Raw genomic sequence first — 11,251 nt, 5'->3', positions numbered from 1 at the left:
CTTTGCAATAAGTGTCAATTTTCCATTCTCATAATTCTTGAAATTATCTTGAATAAGTGCCCTTTTTAATCTCTAGTAAGTGCCTCTTTTCAGGTACGAGAAGTGCCCCTTTTCACTTTTGATAAGTGCCCCCTTCACCTCTGATAATTGCCCTATTCAAAACTGAGAGGTGCTCCTTTTACTTTGACAACTGCCCCTTTTTTCCTTTGTAAGAAGTGCCCCTTCTCCTTTTAATAACTACCCCTTTTTTTAACTCGGATGAGCACACCTTTCATTTTAACATGTGCCTCTTTTATTTTCTAATAAGTGCCCCTTTTCCTTATGATAAGTGCCCCATTAAAAAGAGAGAGCTCCTTCCCCTTCTCATAACTACCCCTCTCCCTTTCTAATAAGTGCCCCTTTTCCTTATGATAAGTGCCCCCATAAAAAAGAAAGAGCTCCTTCCCCTTCTCATAACTGCCCTTTTAAAAATCTGAACAGTGCCCCCTTTTCATTCAACAAATGCACATTTTCCTTTATTATAAGTGCCCCTTTTACATTTTCATAAGTGCCCCTTTTCATATCTGGTCAGTGCCCCTTTTCACCTCTGATAATTCCCCTTTTAATAATGATACGTGCCCCTTTTCCTTTCTAATAAGGGACCTATCCCCTTTTCACCTCTTATAAATGCCCTTATCAAAATATGATGGGTGCCCCTTTTTTTCCGTCAACAAATGCCTATTTCCCATTTTCGTAAACACCTTTTTTTCATCACTGGTGAGTGCCTCTTTTCAGGTGAAAAAATGCCTCATTTTCACCTCTTATAATTATCCTTTGTACTTTGACACGTGCTCCTTTTCTTTTCTAATAAGTGTCTTATCACTTTCGATAATTGTCCCCTTTTCATGTAATCATTAAACATGCCCCTTATTTAAAGCGACTAAGAGCAATTTCCCCCAAAAGTTCGCTAGCTGCGCTCGCTCGCATTTAAAGAAGATATAATTATGTTACTTATCAAAGGTCTTTTCAGTCTTCCGTTATGAGAATATGCTTATAACCCCATCACGATTGGCTTTTTTCCTCTTTATAAGATGTAATTTTTCGCACTGTGACCTTACAGACCTTAAAAATTGTTCTCGCTCGCTTCGCTCGCTCGTAAATGCATATTCAGACATCACACCCAACTGTAAAGTATGATGCTTTAGCGATATATTGTATGATGTATGAAGAGAAACAAATATTGAAATCATCCCTGATAATGTAATCACAATGTAGGGGTATATACCAATGTCTAAAAAATTGTATATTTTCGCTTTGAGATTTCCCACTGTAAGTGCCCCTTTTCCCCAGAAAGTGCCCTTTTTTGTTGGTGCCCCCCCACTTTGGAAGTCGCTCGGCCGCCCCTGGACCAGGCTTCTAGAGGGCGGTCAACTGGTATATCAGTTAGATGCACTATAAGTAGGTCGCGCTTTGTGGTGGAGTCGTTTGGAAAGGAAGCGTTCTTTATGCGGGATTCCCGCATGCATCTTTTGAAAAGAGGGATTAGGACGATTGCGGCTTTCACGCAACTAGGCCGCGTTGCAGGAAGCACGCGTGATTACAGCCACACGAATTGATCCAAGGCGCCTAAACGTTATTTATGTATTAATTCAAACATACAGACAAGATCAGAAGTTAATATTAGTAATACATTTCATAAATGGCTTGGGAATATTCACATTCGGATTATGTAGTGAACATTGCCTTAGATAGGTTTTTTGACTGGAAGAATGTTTGTCTTGTAGTATAAAGCGTATTTCAACGTTATGTTAGTCACGGCACCCTTTTTAAAAATAGAAAGATTCACGTCACGAAAATCCCAAACTCATCAGAGAATATTCATTTTGCATCACTCTGGCATTCGTCAAGTGCCATGTACACACACGTATGGGCGCATTTGATCATAGATTTTGCGAGCAAGCCAACAAAAATAAAGAAGATGTTTTTTTGAATGGAAAACAATTTTTTGTATTAACACACTAGACAAGATATAAAGCACTGTTTGCGGGCACCTGGGGTGCCACAAGACATCTCAAGGGGTACCGCAAAATGAATATTTTTTAATCGAAGACTTATCTTGGAAAAATATTGATTTGGGGGAAAGTTGTTATCCAAAAGTGCTATAATAGTTTATTATAGAGTACGTAATTTCCTGAGGAAATAGCATTTTACAAATCATTACTTTTTTTTCTTCCTCGCTCGCTTTGATTGCTGGCAACATTTGACAGCGGTGTGTCCTACAAGTGTCTGCAACCAGTTTGCCTACTACCCAATTAGTCTATTCCCATATGGTCTACACCCAGCTCATCTACTATCCACATGGTCTAATAATCATTTCATCTACTTATCATTCTGGACTAGTGACCTTTTAGGCTATTATGCATTTGGTCTAATTTCCATTTGGTTTAGTCTCCTATAAGTTTATTTCCCATTTGGTCTATCGTTCATTTAGTCTAATAAACAGTTATTCTAGTTCCCAGTTTATTTAATGCCCATTTCGTTTACAATCTATAAGTTCTAATAATCATTTAATCATCAATAATAATTATCACAAAATGATGATATTTAGACGAAATTACTACTAATCTTAATGATCATTAGACCAAATGATAAGTAGAAAATTATAATTGGGTTCTAGACAACCAACGGCTATAATCCACGAGTCGCAGGGCAGCCTCAGCAAGAGCCTGTGTGTAATCTAAATGGTAATAGCGATATTTATTCTATATGTTTGTATAATAATAAAATTGGAGATGACTTTAGTATAGAGATGATGCAGAACTAATGTTTATAATTTATAATAGATTATATAGCTAATACAGGCCTTTAAAGAAAATTTACTTCACACGCCCTCTACGATGATTATGAGAAATTGTTATCTGCGTTTTAATAGTTACAATGATTTTTTTCCCCGACAGCCTTTAAGTCTGATAGAAATGCGTAATTATGACAACCATCGATCTATGGCATAATTCTAAACATGCATTATTCTAGGTCTGTATCTTTACATGGAGTTTGAAAAAATTAAATATTTTTAAAAGTGTGTAAAAAAGAAAGGGGAAACAATAACCTCGCAAACATCGCGATTTTGTGCTCCCATATATAAGAACAGAAACTTGTTCCGACAAACTCCTACTAAAACTACTAAAACTAAAACGAGGGGGACACGTCCCCCCCCCTCATTTTTTGTAGGGGGTGGGAGTTGTATTAGCGAGTTATGGCGAGTTGTGGGGAGTTGCCTCAAAGAGGCACTCGCAATAACTCTCGAAAAGCTCTTCTTGTATCTCGGGATAACTCGTTATCAACTCGTTATGGCTCGGTGTAACTCTTTTCAACATTCCACGACTCTCCTCGAAGTCGCGGGCAGTTCAAAATTTGTGAACATGTTCACAATTTTTACTGACTCGTTGTTACTCGAGATGAACTCGTTCAAACTCGCAATATACTCGCATTACTCGTAACAAGCTCGCACTCGACTCTTCATAACTCGGATCAACGCCTTCAAGTATACGCGAGTGCTATTCGAGTTTCTAAGAGTGGAGTGCGAGTCGTGCCGAGTTGCCCACGAGATTAACGCAAGTTTAGATCGAGTAAGGGGACTTGTGGAGAGTTTCATTACGAGCGAACCATGATACGTCAGCTGGCCTACAATTGTGCAGAAGACCAAGGGATGTTCTTCCTCCAGCAAATCTAGCAAATTTGCTTCTGGCATCCGTCTTTGTTTTAGAGAGCGCCAAAATCAGATGCGGCCCTCCCTAGTAAGGGGGGGGGGGGACAGTGTCCCTACTTTTTCAAGTACCCGAAATGTGCCTTCTTTTACATAGGAAAAGTTCCTTTTTAACTTTGTACAAAAGAGCCCCATTTTCCATAGGAAAAGTGCCCCTTTTATTGTGACAAGTGCCCCTATTAATTTGTAAAAGTGCCCCTTCCCCTTTTCACCTCCTATAATTTCAATTCATTCAATCTATGTGTACAATTAAAAGATTTATTACATATTTCAAACATAAAATGCAGTTACAATTAATTTGTCAATATTGAAATAAGGTAGAAGTAAGGTAGGAAGATGTAATAGTACATGTACATTGAAAAATACGAAACGCATACATGTACTTTTAAAGAGTCATTAAGACAATATACGAATATAAAAATAGAAATGAAAATATTTTTGTCATAACATTGTTGACGTTTAATACTGTATTTGTATTATTGCTTAGAAAATGATATAAAAAAACTACAATTATGGCATTACTTTGACAAGTGCCCCTTTCCATTCACATAACTCAAGTTAGAACATGTTCTCAATTCCAATATCCTTTGCCTTTTATTTTGACAAGTGCCCCCTTTCCTTTCTAATAAGTGCCCCTTTTCCATCTACCACTGATAAGTGCCCTCTTCACTTCCGATAAATACCACTATTAAAATCTGGTCGGTACCCCTTTTATTTCAACTAATGCAAGTTTTCTTTTATTGTAAGTGCCTCTTTTTTATTCCCATGCGTCATTATCCCTTTTCAGGTGCGATACATGCCCCTTTTCACCTCTGATAATTGCCCTTTTACCAATGATACGTACCCCTTTTTCCTTTCTAAAAAGGGCCTGATCACCTTTTCACAAATTTCCCTTTTTACCTCTTAAATGCCCCTGTCACAATCAGATCGGAGCCCCTTTTCCGTCGACAAATGCCCATTTTCTATTTTTATAAGCGCCTTTTTTCATTCCTGTTTACTGCCTGTTTTTTAAGGTGTAAAAAGTGCCACATTTTCACCTCTGATAATTATTCTTTGAACTTTGACACGAGCTACTGTTTTCTTCTTCTGATAACTGTCCCCTTTTCCTTTCATAATTAAACGCACCCCTAATTTCAAGCGACTTAGAGCACCACCCACTATATAAAGCTCGGTCGCTACGCTCACTCGCATTTTATTGATGATATACTTGTGTTACTTATCAAAGGTGTTTTCAGTCTTCCGTTATGAGAACGTGCTTATAACCCCATCAGGATTGGTTCCTGATAATTTAATCACAATATAGGGTATATACAAATCGTCGCCGTTTTCACGAACCGGCACAAGCCACCGAAATCCCTTCAAAATGTAGTTTTTATTTTTTTTGCATTTTTAGCATAAGTTATCAACATCTTTCATCTCACCAAATTTCAGCATCCAAAACGCTTTAGTTTTTGAGATATCCATGGTTACACAAATGACAAAAACGACACACGAGCCAAAAAGCACGATTCATATTTTCACGAACCGGCACGCGCCGTTATAATTCAATGGGCTGTGCCGGTTCGTGAAAATATCTTTGCGCTTACAAGACCTAGACGACGCGACACAGGCGGTTGTGCCGGTTCGTGAAAATAAAATACGCGCTAAGACAGCGCGAGCGCTTTTGTCTTGCGCGTAAAGTTACATAGGAAAAACGACACAGTGGCTTGTGCCGGTTCGTGAAAATATTTTTGCTACGTAAACAGCAAAATAATATTTTCACGAACCGGCACGAGAGTCCAAAGCTTCGTAATATTAATAGTAATTGTCATTATGCTTAACAAATGGAATGTATAGAAAATACAGAATATTTTCCATTCATTGATATGTATTTTGTGATATAAAATTTGACATAAGGCATGTTTCTGGCGAATTCAAACGGGCTAAACGTAAAACGCGTTTTTCTCAGAATGTACTTATTTCGTTGCGCGTTGGGCTGTGCCGGTTCGTGAAAACGGCGACGAAATGTATAACAACAATTATATTTGAGATTTGAGATTTCCCTTTGAAGGTGCCCTTTTCTCCAGAAAGTGCCTTTTTTGTTGCGTAATTAAGTGCTTAAAACCCCTAAGCTTAATGGGGATCCGCCCCTGGACCCCACGCCAATTTACGTTCCACTTGCTTCGCTCGCTTCGCTCTACCTGATCGTAAATACTTTAGCACCCCCCCCCCCCCCCACCCCACTTTGAAAAACGTTCCGCGGGGCCTGCGTGTAACATGGTGGTGATGTGGATTTTTTTTCAGCCCCCTCTCAACGTTTTTGCTCATTACGCCACTGTTCTCTCGTCCCTCGCATTTCGCCCCCCCCCCCGGTTATGAAAAGAAATAGCCATCCCTGGTTTGCGCCCTCCTACTAATAGTGGCAAATATCAATAGTTCAAATATCAAGTTAGATCGCTGCGGCTGCTGCGCTCTCAGATATATTAAGAGCGAAATTCAAATAGCAAGTTACATCGCTACAGTTGGCGCTTTTCTACTAGTAGTGGCAAAATTCAAATAGCGAGTTAGATCGCTACGGCTGCTGCGCTCTCCTATACCGTGTAAGTCAAAAAAAAGTTTACACCTTAACTATTGCTAATTATTTTAAACAATTATCTATGAATAGTAAATTATTATACATCTTATAAAAGAGTGTTTTATCCCAAATAATTTGGTATCATTTTTGCGTGGTGTGTGTTCACGCTTGGATGAACAAGAGACGTTGTTTGCGATAGTGCACAAATCTATCTATCTATCAGGCTATAGTTCATCCAGACGTTGGACAAAGCCCTCCTCATTAAATTTCCATTCTCTAGTGCAAAAATCGACTAGCGCCAAAGAGATGACTACAGCATGTATTATGTTGGGATTAGCGGAGTGAGAGAATGAATTGAATGTATCAAATGAAATGCATTGCATATGCTTTTTGCAGAAGGAAAGACACACACACGCACACACACGCGCACAATTGTTCGTTGATATTCGATATTTGATATGTGTGGCATGATTAATTTTGTTAGGGATGTTATTTGGATCTGCAAAGACCGATATGATACCCAAATCCCAATTGTTTTATTCAAACATCGCATAAACAACTTTGATGTATAATAATTTACTGTTCATAGATGATTTGTTAAATAATTAGAAATTCTCTAGGTGTAAACTTTTTTTTTAACTCACACTGTATAAGAGCGAAATCATATATGAGAGCACACAATCGCTATGTTGGCGAGAGAGTAAAGTCCCATTCTTCCCTATTAAAGGGATAAATAAGTTCTTGTTTCAGACCGCAAATGCCTTCACAGTGCATGGTTATTGCTCTTATTCTTTTTTATGATTTTTCTAGTGCTCTTAAAATTGCGATGAAGGTAATTTTATGTGTATACAATGTGTAAAATTGAGCCAATATACGATCATACCAGTTCAGCTCCACTTTAAAAAAGATACGGTGAACGTTAAGTAATTAATTAATAATAAAAATACACAGGCCTGCTGGTTGTGCGTATCATTACCAGCACGTCAAAGCCAACATCGGCATTGGCTGGAATAAAACGTTTAAGACGCTACTTCATGTTTTCAACGGCTGGTTCAAATTATCGAATATTTGTCGGGCATATAAAATTATAGATCGTTATATTTATGGATATTTCAGCCGTCTCTGAACCGATTTTGATCACACAAAGGTGATTTTGTCATCAAAATCGTAATTTCCTTCAAATTTAGCTTAGTCTTTATTTAGTCAAATTTTGTCTTTAATAATCTCCCCAAAAGATTATGCAACAAAACCCAAATATCCCTCAAACATTCTTCTGCCTATCGTCCGAAAAATTATTAGTTAGGCCCGTTTCTCTTGTCTTTTTCCTTTCAAAATTATTAGGCGTAATCTCTGACATCCAATCTAGGTCACCTATTTCTTTGTTTTCCGAAATCATTCATGCGTAACCGTACAGGCGACATTTTTTCCGTTTCTGGTACGTTTTAAGGCCTATCTTTCTTCCTTTTATCTCCATTATCCTAGATCCAAAAGACTTATAATACATCCTCTAGATAGTCCAACAGATGTTCTTTCATCTACGATGCATAACCCGACCTTAAAAATGCCATCTTCATACTCGAAATTCATTTATGAAATCGAATCCGTCAAAATTCTCTACAATTCTTTGAAACATTGACCCCTTTATATCTAAAATTGCCATAAAATTTAAATACCAATTCGGTTTCGTTTCAAATTCGCACATCATCTTTTTCTCATTATCGCACATAACCAAGCCGAATTTGATGCTCCAAAGGCTATGTTTAAAATAAATAGCGCCCTCTAAAGTTCTAAAATGGCTTACTTTCTGTGGTCGTAGCTCCATTGTGCCTGGCCTAACCAGTACCCTTATGGGGATTTTTATAATTCAAGCTATGCCCTTTCCGGTCAAATAAAAAGATATATACCCTATCACTGGACGTCTTTGCAAACATTGCCCTCCAAATTTGCAGTTTTCAAGAAATTTACGAAATAACTTCGACTTGCTCTAAAATATCGATCTGTATTTATCCATACGCGTGACAACTGGCTGTCAAGTCAACGCAAAGGTTATCTTCCAAAATGATGAACCAAGCATTATACGTAACAGCCCGTTATGCTTAATCGTGGAGTAATCGTTGCGACCCTATCAAATATTGATCTTGAGGTCAGTCATGGCAATCACAGGAAAGTTCTGGACTGTTAACACAATTCTACAATCAAGACGATTAATTGCCAATCGTGATTATGCCATTACATCATATTGGATCATAACAAAGCACGACATATCGGACCTAAACGTGCTTCCAAGTAGTGGTGATAGGTATCAACATTGGACAATACAGACACCATGCCCTGTTAAGATGTGCTGCGATCTTCCACGATTTGTGACGCTCTGTCGGGTACCATACCTGGTACCAGGCTCACAACCTGATACGAATGACTCACGAGTAGATACAAGTTGGTACGTGCAGATGCGAGTAAATGCGAGTAGATACGAGTAGTCACGCTTTTTTAAGGACATTAATCATAATTATGGATGTTACGAGTTCCCGCGTCCATATATACCGGACAAGATTGAATGCACCTAATTCAGTGATCTACACTCGGAGAGAGGACATCTTTAATGTCAACTTGCCCCTGAGCTCCTGGGGGCTCTACCCCTGGACCCCACACAAATTAGTGACTTACCGATGCCACAAAATAGGTATCAAACTATGCTCATATGACCGTAATTAAATGCATAAAACCCCTGGACCCCACCTAGAGCCCCAAGGCGGAAAGCTGGATCCTAATCTGACGGTAATTAAATGCTTAAAACCCCTGAGCTTCTGGGGTCTCGGCCCCCTGGACCTCACGCCAATTAGTGTCCGGCAAGTGTCACAAATAAGGTATAAAAATATGTTTATCTGACCGTAATTAAATGCCTAAACCCCTAAATTTCCGGGGCTCCAGCCTCGACCCCACCAGGGGCACTTAGGCGGCCCCTGCATGCTTGTCTGACCGTTATAAAATGCTTAAAACCCATGAGCTACTGGGGGCTCCGCCCCCTGGACCCCACGCCAATTAGTGACCTGCCAGTGTCACAAATAAGGTATAATTATGCTCATCTGACGTAATTAAATGCCTAAAGCCCTGAGCTTCCAGAGGTCTGCCCCCGAACCCAACAAATGGCCCTAAGGCGGGCCCCTAGATGCTCATCTGACCGTAATCTATTGCCGAATACCCCTGAGCTTCCGGGGGCTCCACCTCCTAGACCCCACGCCAATTCGTGACCGGCCAGTGTCACAAATGAGGTATAAAATTATGCTCATCTGCCGATAATTTAATGTATAAACCCCCTGAGCTTCTGGGGGCTCCTCCACCTGGACCCAACACCAATGTGTGTTCTGCCAGTGTCAAAAAAAGGTATCAAAATATACTCATCTGACTGTAATTTATTGCCCACAACCCCTGAGCTTCTGGGGGCTCTACCCCCTGGACCCCATGCACATTCGTGACCTGCCAGTGTCACAAAAAAGGTATACAATATGCTCATATGACGATAATTTAATGTATAAAACCCCCGAGCTTCTGGGGGCTCCACCCCCTGGACCTAACACTAATTGTGTCCTGCAAGTGTCACAAATAAGGTATTAAATTATGCTCATCTAACTGTAATTTATTGCCCGAAACCCCTGAGCTGCTGGGGACTCCACCCCCGGACTCAACACCAATTGTGTCCTGCCAGTGTCACAAATAATGTACCAAAATATGCTCATCTGACTGTTATTTATTGCCCAAATCCCCTGAGCTTCCGGGGGCTCCGCCTTCTAGACCCCACGCCAATTCGTGACCTGAAAGTGTCACAAATGATGTTTAAAATTATGCTCATCTGACGATAATTTAATGTATAAAACCCCTGAGCTTCTGTGGGCTCCACTCCCTGGACCCAACACCAATTTGTGTCCTGACAGTGTCACAAATAAGGTATCAAAATATGCTCATCTGACAGTAATTAAATGCCTATATCCCCTGAGCTTCTGGGGGCTCCACCCCTTGACCGCCGCCGAGAAACGTTCAGCGGGGCCTGCATGTAAGAGTGGGGTGATGGGGATTTTTTGTTTTGTCTACCCCCCCCCCCCCCCAAACGTTTTTGCCAATGCCGATGTCACCATTATGTACCAATATTTGGCTTGCATAATTTCAAATTTGGCCCCCCCCCCCAAGAAATCCTGGGTCCGCGCCTGACCGGCAGTTTCAACCTCTCCTCACAGCTCAACACCCCCTGATCTACTTGCTGAGGATGATGACACAGATCTGTACCAGAGACAAGCAGATTCCCCCCCCCCCCCCGAGACAGGGACTCCTTTACAGTCCTTTTTTTACCCCTCCCTCTCAAAAGAACATTATGATTTAAAATCATAAAAATAAATAGAAAACAAGAAGTGTATGTGATATAACTGACCGCTGTGACCTTGACCTTTGACCTGAGATGGCCGACATTAGCATATTCAGTAATTTAGAAACTCACGAAGGTAAATGCATGTGCTGTCTTTTTTAGGCCCTGTAAAATTAATTCATTGTTGATCGTCCAGTTTTTTTTAAAAATCCGAAGGAAGGTGAGAGAGGGGGGGGGGGGGGGGGGGGGGGGGGGGGGAGGGTACCATGTTATTTGATCTGTGATATTTCACCTAGATTTAAGAACTTAGCTGTAATGACCTTAGATGAGTTAACTTTTCTCTAAAACGTTTACTTTGAATAGTCAGTACGAATAGGAAAAAAAATTATGCATCTTCAATATCAATTTCCTGAGTTTTTCAAATATAATAATAAAACTAGAAATTTAATTCGTCATGAGGACGATTTAGGTGGTCTGTCTTCAAATCTTATGATAGATTTGAATATTTACTATATAGAGAAAGGGAGAAGTTATATAGACATGTAAACAATGGTAATGATGATGATGAGGATGATGAACATGATGATGATTATGA

This window comes from Strongylocentrotus purpuratus, unplaced genomic scaffold (assembly GCF_000002235.5).
Source record: "Strongylocentrotus purpuratus isolate Spur 01 unplaced genomic scaffold, Spur_5.0 spur5_scaffold_20, whole genome shotgun sequence".
Taxonomy (NCBI): domain Eukaryota; kingdom Metazoa; phylum Echinodermata; class Echinoidea; order Camarodonta; family Strongylocentrotidae; genus Strongylocentrotus; species Strongylocentrotus purpuratus.
Note: the sequence above shows the minus strand (reverse complement) of the source record.